General features: G+C 46.4%; 1 protein-coding gene across 3 annotated transcripts in view; it reads right to left on the bottom strand.

The window, feature by feature from the left end:
- The window catches only part of LOC121444859 (CASP8 and FADD-like apoptosis regulator), a 47,148-nt gene extending 27,951 nt beyond the window's left edge, over positions 1 to 19,197 (bottom strand). Inside the window, exon 1 of one of the 3 annotated variants that reach the window (XM_041646779.1) lies at positions 19,027 to 19,197. The gene's annotated coding sequence lies outside the window, so the exon portion shown is untranslated. Of the gene's footprint in view, positions 1 to 16,376; positions 16,654 to 19,026 lie in introns of those variants that run through there. The other 2 variants (XM_041646781.1, XM_041646780.1) reach the window with 2 other exon arrangements.
- Positions 19,198 to 21,540: the final 2,343 nt, after the last annotated feature.

Here is a 21,540-nt window from a genome sequence, read left to right as displayed (position 1 = left end):
CGGTGAAAGGACACTTTTAATCCTGCCGGATCCCTTCGCCTAAGAGCTGAAGTTCAGGCTCTCCCTTCCTTACTGGGTCTCTGTAAGCAAGGGGATCTGGTTCACCCCTTTAAGTCAGGAGAAAGAGAGCCTCAGCAGACAGAGTCAAAAACTGGGCGAAAAGCCGAAAGACACAGAAGAAAACCCAGAAATTCAAGAAAATGACATCAAAGGCAAAATTACCTCCAAAACTTCCCACATGGTTTCATCAGAATGAAAAGCAGGGTAGGGGAAATCACTAGCTAGGAAGCTAATGACTAAAGTTACCATGAGAGAGGTCAGGGGAAGAGAAAAGTCCGATGACTAAGCAGCTGATTTGAGGAGTTGCCACCCACGCCCACTCCTTAGCCCCTCCCATGTGTTCTCAACTAAAGCAGATTTTGGCAAAGGGGCGCCTCCCTGCAGGGTCCTCACCAAATGAGGTTTCTGTCCTTTCCTGCGTCCCTTGTCCCTCCTCAGTTGCTCTCCTACAGTTTCCCACACACCCGGCACTCACAGCTGAGGCTCGCCCGCAGCCTCGCCCACGGGACCCTCCAGAGGGGCTGGGCGAAGCGCTTCCTGAGTTTACACCAGGTCCTCGGACCTTGTGTCCCAGGAACGTGCCAGGTCTCCCGACCCTCGGTATACCTGCTCCCTGGCAGCAAAGACCACCAAAATTCTCAATGGCATCATGGGAGTGGACGGAAGACCTGGGGGGCCCACAGGTCTGAGTGCCCGGCTCAAGGCACGATTTCGTAACCATCGATTTCTTCCGTCAGAACCGAGCAGTTTTCAGATTTGGACTATAAATTTTTTGGTTTTGACTTTTAAAATACAATTGTTTGCTTGCTTGTTTGTCTATACAGGGGAGGGACTTGTGGGCATTCCACCTGCAACTGGAGGCCACAGGATAACTTTAAAGAGTCAGAGTTCTCTCCTATTATGTGGGTCCAGGGATCGAATTCAGACCATCCCCCTTGGCAGCAAGCACCTTTACCCACTGAGCCATCTTGCCAGCCCTTATACTGGAGACCTTGTCTCTGAGTAACAAAACAAAACAAAAAAGCCCTCTGAACTCAATGGAAAAAAAAAAAGAGAAACATCTAACTCTTAGACGATGATGGTTTCACCCATTTTGTATGATGATATTTAAGTATTCATCTAAGATTGGTGAGGCTATGCCAATCTCAATATCCATTTATCCGAACAACTTAAATAGGATTATTTATAAAGAAATAGAACTGACTAAAACCATCACCCTACATAGAAAAAGCTGTGCTCGGAAGACTTTTCTCAAAAAGTCTCAGTGACTAATTGTGTGAGTCTCAGATGTCAGAAGCCTGCAAGCCATCTCCTGGGAGGACAAAGCTTTAACCTAACTGCTACTTTCTGTAACAAGAAGGCCGAGGAAATTCTCTTTCTCCTCGGTTCACGAGAAATGTAATATTCTTATTGAATGCTATCCTAGGCTTAACCTCTAAAACGTTTGTGTCCAACAAGAAATAAGTAAGGGAAAAATAAAATACGAGACCATTAAACCTAAGAGCAAGAAAAGTTCAAACTGTCCAGACATACTTGAAAAAGGACTGAGCAAAACTAGCAAACAGAAACTGCTTAATCCTGCTTGCCAAGAAAGCCGCAAATGAAACGCCGCCACCAGAGTTAACACAGCAATATCTGTCCAGGTCATCTCCCACTATCAGGCCCATGGTGCCTTCTGCCGGTCACGATGCTCACAAGCCTCTGTGCTGACGGAGGCAGGGGACACGGGGTGAGGGGGACGGACACGGACGGGAGGAGGGGTGAGGTTGGAACGGGGGGGGGGCGGGGGAATGGGGGACACGACAATTTGGCAGCCAAATCCCAGTTACTCAGGGGCAACAGCTGCTAGGAACTATCAGGAGGAGAACACAGATTCCCAGACAGAGCCAGGCCACTAAGAAGCAGCAACCCTCCAAGCCTGGAAGCTGGGGCACAGCACAGGCAGTTCTTGTGGCTGCTGGGATTGGGCACTTGACAGAGAAAAGCACAGAAAGAAGAGGCTGAACTATAATCTAAATAATCACTATTTTATTGTTTTTTTTTTCTGTTAAGCCCAGGCCAAGAAATTAGCATAAGAAAATTCCCCAAGAAGTCAAGAAGGCCTTCAGCAGAAATGCAAAACGCCCCGCAGAAGGTCCCCTTCCTAAATGAGAGGATTTCTTTCTTTCTTTTTCTGCAAACAGGACCTTGCCATGTATAGGTCTTATCCTCCTACAGCTATGTGGCACAGGCTGGCCTGAAACTCACTATAAAAGCTGAGGCTAGCCTCAAACTCATGGCAATTCTCCTGACTCAGCCTCCAGAGTCCTGAGGTTATAGGGCTGCACCATTATCTCCAGCTGGAGAAGTAATTCTCTCTTGCTGAAGGCAAACTCATGTATCAGTTAGCATGAGCAAAATTACAATCAAATGTAGCACAAATAATAAAAACCCAGACTCAGATATTGGGGTTCAGCCTGAAGATCAGAAAAGCAAAGCAGCCAGCCACTAGAAAGACTTTTTTTTAATTTATTAGATTTTTTAAAAATACCAATCCAAGTTCCCACTCCCTCCCCTCCTCTCAATCCCTTCATACATCCTCCCACCCCCATCCAAACCTCAGAGAGGGTAAGGCACATTGCTTTGTGGAAGGTCCAAGGCCCTCCCTACTATATCTAGGCTGAGCAAGGTATACATCCAAAGAGAATAGGACCTTTTATGGCTACAAAATCTCCAGACCAAAGGGGGAGCTTCACTGAGTTCCTGTCTCTTCCCCTTTGTATTCCTCTCTTCACCCAGCCATATCGCTCCTGTCTCCACCTCCCTAGTGCTCGGATTAAAGGCATGGGATCACCTTTGTGTGAAGTCTGTTTCTCTTTTAGACAGATTCAATCTTGCATAGCCCAGGATGGCCTTGAAGCTGGCTTGCCTCCAGAGTCCTGGGATTAAAGATGTGTGCTACCACTCCCTGGTCTCTAGAGTCTTATCTTTGACCTCTGATCTTCAGGAAAGCTTTGTTTTGGTGCGGGGATCCTTCTGTCTATGTGTTGCTTTTATTGATTAATGAATAAAGAACTGCTTTGAGCCTATGGCAGGGAAGAACAGAAGTAGGTGGGGAAAGCTAGGCTGTATGCTGGGAGAAAGAGGGCAGAGTCAGAGAGAAGCCATGAAGCCACTGGAGAGAGATGCCAGTCAGAACTTTAGCCGGAAAGCCACAGCCATGTGGTGATACACAGATTAATAGAAATGGGTTAAATTAAGATGTAAGAGTTAGCCAATAAGAAGTTAGAGCTAATGGGCCAAGCAGTGATTTCATTAATATAGTTTCTGTGTGATTATTTCTGGTCTGAGCTAGCAGGGCAGCCAGGAACCAACAAGTGGTCTCTCTCTTCTAACATTATTTATTAAAACACAAATAATGTATCACTATATTTTCCACTTTTGTCTAAAATAAAAAGAAGGCTATAACTAATATAAGAAAAACTATATACAATAAGTGCAAGTATAAATAAAGGGCCCTTGTTCCTCTTGCAGAAGCCTGGGGGTTTGGCTCCCAGAACTCACAATGCAATTTACAGCCCTTCATAACTCCAGTTCCCAAGGAGTCTAGTGCCCTCTTCTGACTTCCTTGGACACTGCATGCATGCTGTGCACATACACAACCCTTTAACAATTAAAACCACCACAATAGACAAAGCAGAATGCAAATCCTCGGGGCCTGCACCTGAGAGTCTACATGAGTGTGCTCAGGGGGTTGCAGGAGATAAGGGTTTTTCTGCAGTTCTACAGGCCAGCTCCATAGCCTCATGCACAGCAAGCTTGCCCCCCAAAAGTCATTAGATGATATCTGCTTTGGGTCATCATCCCCCAGTAGTAGCTCTGGGATCCGCTGGACAGAGGCTAGGATGCTGTTAAACATCCAACAATCTCCCATCTCTGTGAGGTCAAGGATGATGCATCTCTCCCATACCACAGCACTGAGTCCAAGAAACCTCCTAAATTTTCAGTTCCCAAACTGACTGAGTCTTTCTGTGATGTACTAATGTCTCCTAACTTAAATGCTCCATGCCAGAGACTATCGCGTGAGGTAAATTGCCCTCCCTCCTCTGAGGCTCTGTATCTGTGTTGTTGCACACGTGTGATCCCAGTGCCAAGGACACAGAGGCAGCGGGATGGCTGGGCTCACTGGGCAGCCAAGTTCCAGGGTCATCCATATCTCAAATAAAACAAGGTGCTGGTTAATCTGAAAACAAAACAAAACTCTTGCTACAGTGTCCATAGAGATGCAGAATGAAGCACAGAAATAACCTCCTCAAATGCACAGCCGGTGTAAGAAATTAGGAGAAATTATAGCGGGTCCAAAAGAAAGCAGCTTAAAAACGATAGTACTAATCACTGTATATTATCACAACACACAGATAACCTGTAGGAATGACCCACACAAAAGCTATGCAAGACCTTAATGGAACAAAACATGCATTATTAAAAAGACATTACCGAAGACCCAGATAAGTGGAGAGCCATCCTTTATTCATGAGTAGGAAGATTCAGAGTAATAAAAATATTAGCTCCCGGGGCTGGCGAGATGGCTCAGAGGCTAAGAGCGCTGTCTGCCCTTTCAGAGGACCTGGGTTCTATTCCTGGCACCCACACGGTGGCTCACAACCAGCTGTCACTCCAGTTCCTTTGTATGTATGTAGACAGAGAGACCTTAGAACGAGGATGCCTAAAACCTTCCCGAAAGGACAGGGCAGACTTTACTGGTTCAGAGGACAGCATGGACTTTGAGGGTAGCTGTAGGAGTCTTTTTGTTTGTTTGTTTTATTTCTTTTGAAACAAGAGTCTCTTGTATCCCAGGATGTTTTTGAAGCTGCTGGGATTACAGGGTCAGGCCACTACACCTGGGATTTTGCTTGTTTTGGTGGTTCGTTTCTTTGTTTTTGAGACGGGGGTCTCACTACGTAGTTCCTCCCTAGATCTCACTCACTAGATAGACCAGGCTGGCCTTGCCTGCCTCTGCCTCCCAAGTGCTGGCATTAAAGGTGTGAACCACTAGACCCAGCACCAAGCCTGGTTTTAAGCAGGGCTGGTGACTGAAGCCAGAACTTCGGGCATGCTGGCCACACTCTACAATGGAGCCACATTCTAGACCAGTCTTTAAAGCTCAATACAAAGGCTCAACATGGCCATCAGCAGCCAAGCCCACCTCTGGGGACTCCATCCAGAGCTCCACGCCCCTCTCAGACAGGACGGTCACTCTCTCCTCGCTCCTGAGAGCACACAGGGTTGCCCAAGCTCTGATTCCTACCTGCTCTACAAATTCCCAACCCTGATTGATCAACATCCTGTTGCTTAACCCCGACCCTGTTTCAAACCTTACAGCTTCTATGGCAGGCAGGAAAGGCAACTGGGTCTTTTCAAAATTCCTAAAGGAATTCCCCTTCTTCAGGTGAAACGCCCCCTCGCCGGTCTCCCCGTCTTTTCCACACCCACGTATTTTCCCGTTTGGTACGCAAGGTCCCTAACCTTGGCTACTGGAGGACGGAAAACCTAAAGCCAGTCTCAGTTTCACTTCTGGAGGGAGTCATGAGCTCATCGCAGTCGCTGCTTTAAACAGCGGCGCGAGCTCAGAAACGCAGACGAGGTCCGAGAGCATCGCTCCAGCCGCTGCAGTGGGAATACGCTTAGGATTCCCAGCTGCCGAAAGAGGATCTAGTCCAAGCTTCTGGCAAAGGTCCCGGGGCTCCACGGGCCACCTCGTCTAGACTGGGGCAGAGGCAGTCTGGTGGTCACTCTGCTTAGTAGCCGTCTCTGACTCAGAGCCAGCACGTGGTATGCAAGGAATGAATGAGTGGGTTTTACATATGACAGTACCGGGAAATGACCTCACTTTTCTCTGAACTGGACCTGAAACCTAATTCTCTGGCCAGAATTTTAAATTCCCTCACCTTCTGCCTCCTGGCATCATCCCAATCTCAGGTAGGCAAGCGAGCTAGGCATGCCCAGCACTTTTTTCATTTTTGTACCAATATTTCTATATCACAGGTAATAGTCTGCCCTGGGCTACCTGGGAGGGCTGGTCACCCTGTACCCCGTTTTCAGATCCTGATTCTCTCCCAATCAGATCTAGAGCAGCAGAAAGCTGAAAGGGAGAGGAGAGGCTTAACCAAAACTAAGGATTAAACCTACCTTTTTTTTTTTTTTTTTTTTTTTTTTTGGTTTCTCGAGACAGGGTTTCTCTGTGGCTTTAGAGCCTGTCCTGGAACTAGCTCTGTAGACCAGGCTGGTCTCGAACTCACAGAGATCCGCCAGCCTCTGCCTCCTGAGTGCTGGAGGGATGGCTCAGCCGTTAAAGGCTAGGCTCACAACCAAAAATATAAACCTACCATTTTGTAAGCTAATTAAAATATATGATTTTTATAGCATTTGGTCAAATACTCAGCATAGGTGAATAATTCTTCTTAGAGGCCAGAAGTCAATGTACTTGTTATAAAATATAACACATACACACCACACACACATACACACCCACTCACACATGCACATGAGCACACACACATGTGCATGCACACACACACAATAAATAGACATTACAGCAGGAAGCTGAGGAAGGAGAACCACACAGCACAACTTCCTGTGTTTTTGTCATCTTCCAGGCAGTTTGTTTAGAGATTCTGGTCAGGCACTTTTCACACCCCCAGAAAAGACGCCAATCTTCACAGTCTTCCTCAGTCCTCCCTCCACTTTCCTGGGGCAGTGCTCCTTAGCTCATCCAAGGCTCCTCCACTTTAAACAGTAACCATCACAAAGACGCTGGGCCTGAGTCCCCTCCACCAAGGTCCACTCAGGCTCAGTTTCTTCAACTTTGACTCCACCTGGACCTCACCCCCGCAATGCTGCTTAGTGCTCCTCCCACTGGACCCTCATCCCTGCAGTGTTGCTTAGTGCTCCTCCCACTGGACCCTCATCCCCACAATGTCGCTTAGTGCTCCTCCCACTGGACCCTCATCCCCACAGTGCCACTTAGTGCTCCTCCCACTGGACCCTCATCCCCACAATGTCGCTTAGTGCTCCTCACACTGGCATCTAGAACAGAAGAAGGAACAGCCAATGATGCTGAAGCTGTTTTTATTATGCAAAATTCTAATAATTTTCTTAGCATAGATTTGGGTGTTTCTGTTGACTTTTTTTTAATGTTGCATTGAATATTATTCATCTTGAATTTTGGAGCCCCCTCCTCTCTTACAAATCGTGTTAGGAAGTGAATACCTACACTTGCCTTCCCCTACCCAGTCTTGACCATATTGCCAGGCCTCTGTGACCTCGTAGCTGTCCCATTTAAAGGCTCTGAGAGGATCTCTTCATACTCAGCTACCTTCTTCTGAGTGTGGACCCTCACACTCAGAATTTAGCACCTCGTAAGGATATGAGTACTAGGGTTGGAGAGATGGCTCAGTGGTTGGGAGCACTTACTGCTCTTCCAGAGGACCTGGGCTCAGTTCTCAGCACCTACACGTAGGATCACAACCAACTATAACTCCAGTTCCACCTTCTTCTGGCCTCTTGGGGCACAAAGCAAGCCTGAGGTACACAGAGACACCTGCAGGCAAAACCTCATACACAAACATTTTTAAACAAATATTAGAAGACATCAGCACCCCACTGCACTGCAACCACATTGCAAAGAAGATATAAAATCAGCTTAGGTGTCAAAGGATGTGAAGATAAACTGTTATATCTCATAACATACAAAGGTGTGTATGTATACCAATGAATACAACTTACATATGCTTGTGTATATATACATCAATGAATATAAAATATGTGTGTGTGTTTACCATTAGATATAGCATACGTGTGTGCATGTATGTCACTGAATATTATTCAGCCTCAAAAAAAGTGCCAGTTCTGCCATTTGCCACATGGGAATCAGAGGATAGAATGTGATGTAAAATAAAAAAAAATGGGAGGGCTGGAGAGATGGCTCAGTGATTAAGGGCATTGACTGCTCTTCCAGAGGTCCTGAGTTCAATTCCCAGCAACCATATGGTGGCTCACAACCACCGGTAATAAGATCTGGTGCCAACTTCTGTCTGCAGGGACACGTGCAGGCAGACCATTGTATACATAATAAATAAATTTAAAAAAAAAGAAAAACATGGAGAAAAGTCTGCATGGCCTCACTTATATGCAGCATCTAACTTTTTTTTAAAAAATCACACATATGGAGGTGGAGAATAAACAGTGGTTACCACAGCCAATGGGGAGACAGGAAGTGTGTGGGGGGGTATTAGGTCAAAGGACATAGTCACAAACAGGCAGGATGAGCAAGCGAAAGACTGAACTACAGTCTGAGAACTATAACTAGTTCATTGTTCTCAGGATTTTTTGCTCAAGGTGTTTTGTGCTGAGAAGTGTTTGTTGGATTTCTGTTAATGAGTAGATTTAGAACTACTCTTGCCACAGAGGGGCAGCCAGGGTGAGGCAATGGTCCTGTCCATCTGTCCCACTACACAGTATTCTACTGTGTAACTGTCTTAATATGTGTTCTAAATATACACCAGAACACATAACTAAAAAGAAGTCTTCGTGCGTCTGCTCTGCTCCGCCAGATACTGTCAATTTCTCCTTAAAGTTCTTTCCCTGGACACCCCTCTCCACTATTTCTATCCAAGCCTTCTCTGGCCATCCTACCTTCCTGGAACCCTCTGTACCTGCTCCCTAAATTCTCCCTAAAGGACTCGTTCAACCCCTGGCTTCTGGCTTTAAGCAGCATACACCCATATTTGGTCAGAATGAACTTGCAGAAGCTCTGGTTCATGCTTGAGAGTCTCTTAATTTAAACCTTTCAGTGACAGCTCTTCTCCCACGGCAGGTCTCCATATCATCTGCACAAGGCTATGCCTGGTGTCTGCCCTCATCTTTAGCTGGGTCCAACACACAGGGCCTTAATTAAACCTCAGCAAGTGTCTCCCATGAGCCTCTACCTTGATTACACTTTTTCCACCCGTCTGCACAGAAAAGCCTGTCTTAACTTGCAAGACCCAGACGAATCCCACCTACTGTGCAAACTCTTCCTGGAAGGGACCACTCAGGCGTGGTCAGTAACTCCTTTGTATCATCCTCCACCGCAGAGGTGGAGGATGGAACAAGCTCTCAGCCAATCGCTTAACACACCTCCAGCAGCATCTAGCACTAGCCGGAGAAGGTAACAATAAGATGTGGTAACTTTGGTCAGGCGTCTCCAACAGTGCCTATCAAACATCTCGTGTCCATAATACCAAATGTTCCCGGCAGCCACACAGCAACCAGTGAGACCGGTTAGCTTCCTGGGACGTACTGAAGCTGTTATTCGCCTTCCGCCAGAAGCAAGGTGGGGCCATAGCAGCGACAGCAAAGCCACCTCCACGGAGGCACAGCGTGAAAACTAATACAGGGTCACGGTGACTTAGGTAGTCACATGTGAAGCCTATCTTGCCAGGGCCAGAGAGCAGCAGCAAACACTGCACCCAAGAAGCTGGAGACAAGAATGTGAAGTACAAGTCCGCAGTCCTCACCCAGAGAGGAAGCAAGCAAGATGTGACTGCCTCGCCCAGAAAGGTACCAAGCCACGTGGCCAACACAGACAAGAATTATGGGCTAATATATGTTATAAGAGTTAATAAGAAGCCTGAGCTGATAGACCAATCAATTTATAATGAATGTAGACCTCTGTGTGTTTTCCTTGGGACTTGGTGGGACAAAAAAATCCTCAGTCAACAAATGGCATCCACGTGGACAACTGCATCCACATAAGGCTTGAGAGAGCCTGGGAAGTTATTCTAGACAGAAAAGAATAGAGTTAAGCATGGCTTATTGATAGCATCATTTTCTCAGCTGGGCTCTGCTTGCTAGAGTCAAGTGCTCTTATTTAAGAAAGGCTTCCTGACTCAGCTTTAGCTGCAAAACCCTGCAGCTCTTTAAGAGGTCCTGCCACAGAACACGTAAATGGTGTTGATAAAAGCTGACCACATGCTTTTTGGTAGGGGCAAGGGACCTTGAAATGCCATAGAGTTGTGGTAATAAACATGGCTCCAGCCGGTACCTCCACCATTAGGCTAGACTCTCAGAAAGCTAAGGAATGGACTGGATCCAGCCATCAAAGCCACAGTTTTAATCCTAGCCATATTGCTTGGCAAATTAAAGATTCATGTGGTCAGAAAAAGAGAGCTACACAGTAAAGATAGATTCAAAGACAAAGAAAACCTCTAAATGGTTTACAGTGTGTTTAAAAATATATGTAGCCTTGGGAGAGAAAAGAAAAAGATTAAAGTTCTCAAAATAAAAAAAAAAAAGGAAAGAGAACACAAAGTTATTAAGGTCGGAGGAGTCTGCAAGACTCTGGACGATGAATGCAATGGGGGCCTCTCATAGCGCTATGCTCACTCACCCTGAATGTCATGACCCATCTTTTCCCTCCATTTGTGCCCAGGACCCATAGGTGGTGGCAAGCAGAATAGCTAATACAATAAACTTACCCTTCCCGCCCCGGCTGTGGACATTTTAAATAGAAGGTATCCCTCAAATGCCACCTTCCACCCCTTCTCAAGTTAGTCAACGAGGGTGTGCAATACTCCTCCTGGGACTCCCAGTTGGTGGTGCTACAGATACACATTAAAACACAGTCCAGGGCTGGAGAGATGGCTCAGCAGTTAAGAGCATTGCCTGCTCTTCCAAAGGTCCTGAGTTCAATTCCCAGCAACCACATGGTGGCTCACACCCATCAGTAATGGGGTCTGGTGCCCTCTTCTGGCCTGCAGGCATACATACAGACAGAATATTGTATACATAATAAATAAATATTTAAAAAAAAAAACACAGTCCAGAAGACCATTGGCTGGGACCAAATAATGAACATGTGCTAATTTGGATGTTATGAGCATGATTATTATCAGTGATACAACATGTACTAAAAATTATTTGGCTTCACAAGCAACGCATCTCACACATACAAGTAACGTTGCCCACAGATGATAAATGGTCCCCATTATGAAATGACACAAATGTAGAAGGCTTATTTTATATTATTTTATACACTGCTTGGCAAATGTCCCTTCCAAACTTCCCATGTTGCCAAGGTAAGAGAAGCACCAAGTGGGGGGCTTTAAAGTCAAGGCTGGTGACACAGACCTGCAATCTCAGCCACCCAGGAAGTTGAGGCAGAAGAACCAAAGGCTCAAGACCTGACTAACTGAGTTCAACTGGGCAACTTGATGAGATCGTCTCAAAAAGTAGAAACAGAGCTAGGGCTTTAGCGATGGCAGAGTACTTGTTTAGTGTGTGTGAAGCCCCAAATTCAATGCTACAAACAAAAAAATAAGGTGGAAGCCAGACAGCGGTGGCGCACGCCTTTAATCCCAGCACTTGGGAGGCAGAGGCAGGAGGATCTCTGTGAGTTCCAGGATAGCAAGGGCGGTTACACAGAGAAACCCTGTCTAAAAAAAAACTTAAAAAATAAAATTAAAAAAATGGGGACTTCAAGAAGTGTGAAGTTGTGGAATAATATTTTTGTACACTGTGAAGACGTGTCGCTCGGATTGGTTTAACAAAATGTAGGACAGCCAATAGCGAGTCGGGATTTTCAGAGCAGAGAGGAGGCTAGGAAGAAAGGAGAAGATGCCAAGAGTCGCCAGACAGACGTAGAAGAAGCAAGACGTGGAGATGAGTTAACAAGCCATGGGTCTCAGGGCAGCGCATAAATCAGCAGAAACGGGTTAATTTAAGTTATAAGAGCTAGTTAGAAACAAGCCTAAGCTACAGGCTGAGCTTTCATACGTAATAAGGAGTTTCTGTGTGGTTTATTTGGAAACTGGCTTGCGGGACAGAAGAGTCCACCTACAAAGTGGGGACACAGCAGGCACATACCTCTAATCCCAGAATTTGGAGACAGAGACAGGAAGACCTTCTAGCTGGATCCAAAAACATGAGCAGAGTCTCTAGGAGCAGCGAAACGGAGACAGAGACAGAAAGACCTTCTTGCTGGATCCAGAAACATAAGCAGAGTTGCTAGGAGCAGCGAAACCGGAATCCGGTTGGTGGGAGTGGCCTAACGAAAGTGAAATTGTTGCTGGGGCAAACTTTTCATACCCGGCCCAAGGACCAGGTGTATCCTCCTACTTCTGTGTGTTACCCATAATCCAGCTCCAAATACGTCCGTGCTACCTCTGCGTAGGTGTCTCCACAGAAAGCTCCCTGGCCCATCTCAGTATCAGGCTGAAATTCTGCATCTTTCGAGCTCTCTGCCATGGCTTGTCCTGGTCCCCGATCTGGATCTTCGCAGCAGTGTTTACAATCTTCCGGCATTGATTTTATACTACACGGGAGTTAGTCCGTGATAGACAACCGCTCGCCTTCCATCCTAGGCAGGCATCTGAACACATGACCACACGGTTGCACCAGAGGGACACACATGGACTGTCCTGGTCCCACCGCAAGCGATACCGAAGCAAGACGGAGTTGGTGGCATGACAGGGTATCATACCTGGACCCTGGGGACGTTGCCTGTGACTCTTCTACACCATATGAAATGACCACAGGGTTGTGTGAGGGAAATTATATGATTATATGAGGCTGGGCATGGTCGTCGGCAGAACCTGTAAGCTGGTAAGACCCCCCTCCTCTTAAAGAGGAAGACAGTATCTGCACCAAAGCTCACTAGATATCATCTGGCTGTTCAGTAAAAGAGCCAACCAATCCTTGGGACATTTCAGTAAAAATGTACCCTCTGTACTGACTCTGGATAAATTGTCCTTTCCAAAACTCTTAAAACTTATGTACCAGAATCTTCATTTGTCCAATGTCAAACCCAGTTTTCTATATGAGGGATAGTTTCGGGATAAAGTCAAAAGTGCCTTAAAAATGTGTGTGTTTTGTTTGTTTGAGCAGGGTCTCTCTACAAAGCCCTGGCTATCCTGGAACTCACTCTGTAGACCAGGGTACCCTCAAACTCAAAGAGATCTTGCCTGCTTCTATCTCCCATGTGCTGGGATTAAAGGCATGTGCCATCATGCTCAGCAAAGGTGTATAAAATTTAAAGCATTTTTTCCCCAAATAGGACAGCAGTTTGATATCCTCAGAACTGCTACCATCTTGTAGGTGGTGGTGCCAATTAAAAACACAATCACCCACAAACAGTTACAGTATTCTCTTGCTTGGTTGGCAAGTCAGAGGGCAAGGATTTGCTCCATTTATAAATGACAGAGCTTCAGTTTCCTTGGCAGAGAAAAAACAACAGGCCAAACTGCTTGGTTTAGGCAAAATTTAAAATTTTAATGCTTTGGTAAAATCCAAGTTCGGAAACCAAATCTCATTTTTAAGGAACACAAAGGAAAAAGGGGTTGCGGGCCTTGTCTGTGGATGCTGCTGTTGTTTTGGTTATCTAACCCATCTGGTGTGAGGGCAGAGGTATCACACAGCAGTCAAGAAGAACCACATTCTTTCTCAAGGCCTGGTAATAGGCACTAGCAAATCCAGCACTTGCGGGGCTGAGGCAGAAGAACAGCATTTTAATAGACTCCCCAGGGTTTAGGCATGGCTTTGGCTTTCTGTCGGGTTAAAATAGCAAGCCTTGGGGTTAAAGCAGAGGACAAGTCAGGCAGGAAACCTGGGTTGTGGTTTCAGCAGTCAACCCAGTCAGGGTTCTGCACCTAACTTCTGACTGCTTCGAGTTTTCCTAATCAGAAGGGGAGTTCAGACAGCAGAGGGAGACGTAAGTACACTTTCATTCTGAATCCTGCGAGGAAGTTGTGGTGACCATTCAGGAGGCTTTGGTGGGCTCCCTAACGCCTAGAGGCATTTGAGCAAGAGGTCTGTCAGGTATCTGTCCTTTGAAACAAAGGTCTGACTGATTTTAAAAACCGCTTGTCAGTCAAGTATGGTGGTCACTCCTGTAGTTAGAGAGGTGGAGGCAGGAGGATCAGGAGTTCAAGGGTGGCCCAGGCTCTAGGAGATTTGATTACAAACAAAAACTATTGAGCCGGGTGGTGGTGGCGCACGCCTTTAATCCCAGCACTCGGGAGGCAGAGGCAGGCGGATCTCTGTGAGTTCGAGGCCAGCCTGATCTACAAGAGCTAGTTCCAGGACAGGAACCAAAAGGCTACGGAGAAGCCCCTGTCTCAAAAATCCAAAAAAAAAAAAAAAGAAAAGAAAAGAAAGAAAGAACTACTATTGAAAGCAACAAGAAAAATAGGTTATTTTTTTTAAGACCACAGATGTATAAAGGCAAAGAAGTTTTTAAAAAAAGAAAAAGCAGGAGCATTTATTTCACAGGTAGATGAACCCCTGGTTCCCACTTAGGAAATCAGGTCATTAAGGGAAGTCATTTACCCCAAAACAAGCCTTGGAAGAAGTAGTTTAAATGGCAGGAATTTTTTATTACAATGGAGAACAGAGGTATTAGATACCGATCAAAAACACTGATGCACCTGGGTAAGTGATTTACGCCAGTAGTCTTAGCAGAAGGGAAGCTGAGGCAGGAGGATTTGGAGAATTCCAGGCCAGCCTGTGCTGCCTGGTGACACGCAGGCCATCCTAGGCTATGGTGAGCTGTCATCTTTAACTACATTCTTCACCTGAAGTGCTCCCTGCAGAAGACACAATCTGGAGTACATGGTGAACCTGCCACCAAGCTGGTAGAAGTTAATTCTTCCAAAGGACAGAGAAAACCCAGAAAGAGGAAAATAACAAAACTGAGGCTTCTTGCCGTGGAGTTGTCTTTGTTTTCTGGCATTAAACGGCCAAACAAAGAAAAAGTGGCCATGAGGGCAGATCATCAAATCAGCGTAAATACAGAATAAGGTACCAAGAGCACCAGGGCACGATTTACCTGGGAAGAAAGGCTCCAAGCACACAAATAACTCAAGCGTGACACAAAAGAAGAAATTATTCCCCAAAGCTAAGAATTAAACGGGGGTGGGGGAATCAGGGTAAATGAAACAACCTGCAGAGATTCAGTCTCAAGGGACCACTGTGCAAAGATGGAAACAAGTAGGGGCGCTAGGGTGGGAGAAGCAGAAATGACGATCCCACAAACATCAATTCTGAAAGCCACCGTGGAGAAAGACCACCATACAAAAATAAGTGGGGAGGTTGGGAGGGGGGCAAAATACACATTTTTTTTTCTTTTAAATCAAACAGACTGTCGTTGAGCAGAGCAATGTGTAAAAGACTGGAACCAGCAGCCTTTGGCTGTCTCTAGGGAATGCACTCATGGGGCGGGGCGGGGACGAGGCGGGGGCGGGGGCGGGGGAGTAGGGTCTCTGGTTACTTTGTGAGCCCTAAACCCAGGAACTTGCCCGAAAGGTTAGGTATATTAAAATGCAAAGTACGAAGTGAAATCCCATGCTAAGGAGCAAGACAGTGACCCCAGCTTGTTAAAGGTGGGGGCCACTCCTGTAGATAGGGTGTCAAGTCTGGGATCAGCTAGGGCATTACAACAGATTTAAGAAAAACGGAAGTGCCGGGCGGTGGTGGCGCACGCCTTTAATCCCAGCACTCGGGAGGCAGAGGCAGGCGGATCTCTGTGAGTTCGAGGCCAGCCTGGTCTACAAGAGCTAGTTCCAGGACAGGAACCAAAAAGCTACGGAGAAACCCTGTCTCGAAAAATCAAAAAAAAAAAAAAAAAAAAAAAAAAAAGAAAAAGAAAAACGGAAGTGCTTTGAGGATAGGAAGGCCCCTGGGCCAAGCCCCCATTGCCTTACATTGTCCAGCAGGCTTCCTCCCAGGGCAGGCTGTCCTTGGGCTTTGTCCAGGCAGCCTCTACACTGAGGGTACAGAAAACAAAAAACAAAACCAACTTTGCTCCATCCAGGGCAGTTCATTGGATTAACAAGCAGGCATTTGAGTCCAGTAATGAGTTTAATTTAATCAGTCTTTGGCCCTCTTCAAGACAGAACCAAACTTGCATTTAAAAAGTGTCACAAGGGGCTGGAGAGATGGCTCAGAGGTTAAGAGCACTGACTGTTCTTCCAGAGGTCCTGAGTTCAGTTCCCAGCAACCACATGGTGGCTCACAGCCATCTGTAATGAGATCTGGTGCCCTCTTCTGGCCAACAAGCATACATACAGACAGAACACTGTATACATAATAAATAAATATTTAAAAAAAAATAAATAAAATAAAAAGTGTCACAAGTCTGGAAGCGCTGTGGGTGGGTCCCCAAAAGAACTCAGAAGGGTCCAAGGATGGAAGACAGGAAATGAACCCTTTCCTGATTAACCAAGGGGCAGCTCCCCCAATGCCCACAGTCCCTGGGGAAAGATCAGAATAGAAGGGAATGGGCAGGGTCTCGGTTTACTCACACCGGGCGATCGCCGGCTCCCCCCACTCAACAGTGGCTCAGAATGCCGCCTGTCCTCGCCGGAGACCTCCAGAAAACTGGACAGAACGAGATACTGGGAAGAACACAGACATCAGGAGGTAGCCTCTGCAGCTGGAAAGTCGGCCTGCACAACTGTCCCCAGCTGCTAGCCAGGTGACGTGGGCCAGCAAGTCCAACAGGTCCACGACCGCTGGTACCCGCCCAGCGAAAAGGACATCGCCCGGTTCCAACGACCAAAGACAAGGGCTCCAGGGAGATGTGAACGGCGACTCCCGGACCACAAAAGACTGAGCCAAGCCATGCTGGAGCCCAAGACCCTCACAAGAAGGCCCTTGGAAAGTGCAAAAAAAAAAAAAAAAGCCACAAAACCAAACTCACTTCCGCTTCTGTGGGCGGAACCGATGAGCCAAGGTTCCAAAACCCACCCACTACCCTCCTCCCCCGTGGGGACGCCTACCGGTTTCGGTTTGGAAGTGATGACGTGCTCAAACAAGCTCAAATGTCACCATAAACAAAGTACAACATAAAACCTGCAGGAAAAGAACTGAGTGTGGCGCACGCCAGCCCCCCTTTTCCTTTCCTTCTTTTCCTTTTCCTTCCTTCCTTTCTTTCTTTTTTGCGAGGTGTTTCTAAAGAGGGAAGATCACACGAATTGCAGGCCATCTAGAGCTACATAGTAAGACCCAGTTAAAAAATAAAAATCCATTTTACCAAGTCATTCAACACAAAAGCTACAGGTAAAAGAATTGTTGACCAAAAAGAAAGTTCCTGTAAGGAAAACATTCAGAATTCACTTAACAGTTAGACAGGACAAGGGTAAAGGTTCTTCCATGCTCAATTCCTTGCTGAGGCCCTTTCACGTTTAACTAGAATCCCACAGAAAATTGCCCAACTCTGTTCTAGGTCAAGGTGCCCCAGTTGGCTAAGCCTCTGTTAAAGAGCCTGCTGGTGCAAACCTGCCCTTCCAGCTCTCTCTTATCTTTTAGCATCTGTCAAATTACTTGTTTAAGCAAAGTGCCCACACCCCCACCCCCACTCCACCACCAGCTGCCAAGTGAGAAGCTAAGACCCGGTTTCTGCCTTCAAAAACCCCATGCTCCAGACATGGGGAACTACCCTGAAATCCTGAATATCTAAAGTATAGTACCAGCTGGCTGTAATGAAGACTTTTCAGTTGGCTACAGACTATGGCTGCCTGGGCTCCCAGCAACAGTGACCAACAGCCTCCAGCCCGAGGTGTTCAGGCGATGGGACCCGCGGGGAAGTAGCCCTTAAAGGACTCTTGAGCATCCGGAGTCTTAATCCTAGCAACGCAATCAAGAGGCAGAGGCAGGTGGACAGATAAATACCCGTGAGTTCACAGATGGCCAGGACTACATAGCCTTGTCTCAGAAAGCCAAAACATAAAAAAAAAACAATAATAATTTGCTTACAAATTTGTGATACGGTTGCTTGTGATATGGGAGAGCTGAACCTTTTGTTTAGAACCTTTTTTAAACCATAGGTGGCGGTGTGAGGGGGAGTCATGTTCTTTCTCATTTAAGACCATCCCCCCCATTGGTCAAGGTCTGACTTTGGCGACCCCCTACTGGCCCTACCCTTCTTACTGTAGAAGCAAAGGTTAACTAATAAAACCCGGAGGGATTTATTAGAGCTTAGATTTACTTCCAGGGAACACAGTGGCCTTTGTTCTATGGTGTTCCTTTGTTAATGTTCAAGCGAACTTAACTCTCCCAAGCAAATCCAGACCTGGTTAAGAGAAAACATCTTGAAATAATCAGACTTCTGCCAGTCTGAAGTGAGTGAAAAAAAGAGTAGGATCAGGCTTACTTTAAGGGGTAGACGGATGGATGGAAAGATGATAGATAGATAGATAGATACATAGATAGATACATAGATAGATACATAGATAGATGATGGATAGGCGGACAGAAGCGCTGAATTCTCAATTCCCAGGGAAAGCGTTTCTTGTCAATAACGCTGAAGTGCGTTGGGAAAAGGCAGAGGCACTTCGCTGTGCTCTTGAAAGTAAAACTGAGAGCATTGGGTAAACTCTCTTGAGCACGCACACAAGGAAATGATCCTGTTCAACTTTTCAAAAAATGGCTAGTTAGGACCTTTCAACTGCAGGAAATGAGTAACTCTCAAGACGTTTACGCAAGGCTATTGTGGCTCGACCAGCAAAGTTAATCTTCAGTTTTCCGCCTGGGGACGCAGGTGTGATGCCCCTGGGGTTCAAGGGTGCTCCCTCCTCCGGATGCTCAAGAGAACTTTAAGGGCTACTTCCCCGCGGGTCCCATCGCCTGAACACCTCGGGCTGGAGGCTGTCGCCTCTTGCGGCTGCCCTACTGGGACCCGCACAGTGGGAAGGGGCGCAGGGCCGCGGAGGTGGGGAGCCCGGCTGGGGGCGCACCGTCCAGGCCGGTGCCTGGCAGACCGAGCCGGCGGAGGAACTGCAGTCCTCCCCGCTCCTCCCGTCGTCCCCGGTGCTCGCCAGAATGCGACTCGCATTGGCCTCCAGGGCCGAGCCAGGAGGCTCACAGCTGGGATGGGGGGCGCGGTGTCCCGGCCGTGCACAGCGCTGCGAGGAGCGAGTGTGGCGCGTGGGTTACACCGCGCAGGTCACGTACCCGTCTGCCTTAAGTGGCGGCTGGGGTGGCTCAGGTCGCCGCGAACTTCACTCTGCGGACGTCGGATCTGCGGATCTGCGTAGACAAGATGGAGACACACGGAAACCGAAAGCCAGCGAGCGGACGTGGCGGGTGCGGCTCCCCTGACCTCTAGCACGGATTGGGCCTTGACTCGCTGTGTGTACTGGGGACCCAATTTAGGTCCTCTGCCCCTTGCTTGCCTTTATAAAGACAATAAAAAGGGCTTTGGATAGATTTGTGTATCACTTTTAATTTGTAGAAATGTTTAAATTACAGGGAAAGAAAACACAAAATAGCAAACATCTTTATTTCATATGTCACTCAGAACTGAACGTGTGTGCCTCTCATCCGGCGGAATCGCCTCAGGGGGAGGGAATTGGTAACCTACAAGCCTTCTGCTCCCTTGCTGTGTTCTGTTTCCTACTTATTCCTGTAGTTCCCCCTTGACTCCCAGGAAGTTTTCTAAGAAGAAGCCATACTTTTTAACGGCTGGGATATTAATTATTGACTGATAAGTTGAGTAGTGACTGTATTCTCATGATTTGGGAGGCAGAGGCAGGAGGATCAGGCATTTAAAGCCAGTCAGGGCTACCCAGCAAGTTCAGGGCCAGCCTGGGTTATATGAGATTCTGTAAAAAAAAAAAAAAAAAAAAGACAAAGACATTGGCTAATAAATCATCTTTCTTTAGATTTAAAGAACCCAGAATGTCTGATAATCTTCATATTGAAAGACCCCAGTGGTGGGCAGTCTTTCAGGCTGAGGAGACCCTCCCAAGGAGCAGCGAGTCACTCTTCGGATGCAAATAGCAAGAGGCTTTATTAAGTACTTAAGTACACAGGTACCTGGGGCGACTTAGTCTTTCGGAAGACAAGCGCGCCTGCAGACTGGGGGAAGGTCTTTTTATAGGAAAGAGGGCAGCAGAAGCAGATTACAGAAGCAAATGCATTGTTAGTGGTCAGTTGGAATGGGGCAAGGGGCACAGGGGGTTTTTCCTTTTCCCAGCACAGATGTATGGGAACAGACATCCTGTTAATTGATGTCCTGTCCGAATCTATGGATATAAATATCCTGTTTTGCAGCCAGGGACCCTGACCTTACTCTGCACTTACAGTCGTTCGTCAAAAGCTTTGTGAAATGACGTTACAGCAGCCAAGCTGGGATCTTTCATAGGGGGAGTTGTCTCTTCTGTGAATTACTGATATTCTAAGTTGGGCACATGTGCTGACTATAGACATCCTGTTTCCCTAAGCAAACGGGATGTTCTCATGAGAGCCGGCTAGCTGCAGGTCCTGAGAGGGTCCTGAGGGTCTTAAGCGAACAGGATGTTCTCATGGGAGCAGGCCAGCTGCGGGTTCTGGGAGGGGGGGTGTCCAGAGGGTCTTTCATTTCCCCCTTTTTCTTTTTTATGGATTTAATCATAAATCCATGTGTTTAAAAACCTCTACGTCATTCTGCTTTAATATCTGATATTGCTGGGAGAGTACCATGGTTTGGATAACTGAAAGCCTGTCTCTTATAAATTGTACCGGGCGATTTAAAATGCAAGGGCCGATTGTAAAGATGAGAAGTAAAATAAGTAGGGGGCCCAGCTATAGTGGAAATTAAGGTTTTTAACCATGGCGACTTATTAAATCATCCTTTAAATTATCCTTGTTGTGATTTAAACAGCTTTTGTCTCTGCTTTAATCTTTCTCTAAGTTTGATCATGAATCTTCTAACCAATCCACTATGGTCAGCATCTAAAAACAACCGAACCAGGCCCCTCCTGTCATGGAGCACCATCTCTGAAATATTTGCTCAGACAATAGCCATATGAAAACTAGTACAACTGATGAGACAAAATAACTCATACTTTACAGAGCAGTATTGGGAGAAGATAGTAAAACATCTCTAGGGTGTGCAGAATAGCTCTTAACAAAATTATCTGAATGAGGCTTGAAAGTAACTACATGGTAGACATTGTGAACCACTGTAGACCCGAGAATAGCACCCAACATTGTGGCAATAATAGTCTATTGACTACAAAGAGCTTAACTCAGCCCTAAGAAACACATGGATGCCTTCTCCTAAGAGGCAAGTTTAGTATTATGGAGACAAATCTCTTTTGCTGTAGACATCGGGAGTGTTGTTCCTCAGCTCCAGAGAATGTGCCGGAGAAGTCAGTTTCGGTCCAGCTGGCACCACATGGCATTTACGAGTTTCCATTGCATCCCGTAGCATCAGCTTTATCCAAATGTACAGGGTTGTGTCCATTGTGAGAACTTTAACAAACAATGAGAGAAAATGCAATACAGGATGACAAATGTTTAAAACAAAACAGAAAGCCCTAAAGCCAGAGGACAGCCAATGGGGACATAAATATCTTTTTGAGACTGACCTTACCCAGGCTTCACATTTGTAAGTACAGCATTAAAAAGTTTTAACATCCCATTGATATCTATTTTATTATATATTAAATTACATCTGTTTACCTTTTGAAAGCCATATCATTT

Source organism: Microtus oregoni, unplaced genomic scaffold (assembly GCF_018167655.1).
Source record: "Microtus oregoni isolate MIOR12 unplaced genomic scaffold, Mior012 000144F_ref0000341, whole genome shotgun sequence".
Taxonomy (NCBI): Eukaryota; Metazoa; Chordata; class Mammalia; order Rodentia; family Cricetidae; genus Microtus; species Microtus oregoni.
This window is presented reverse-complemented; position numbering and strand designations above follow the sequence as displayed.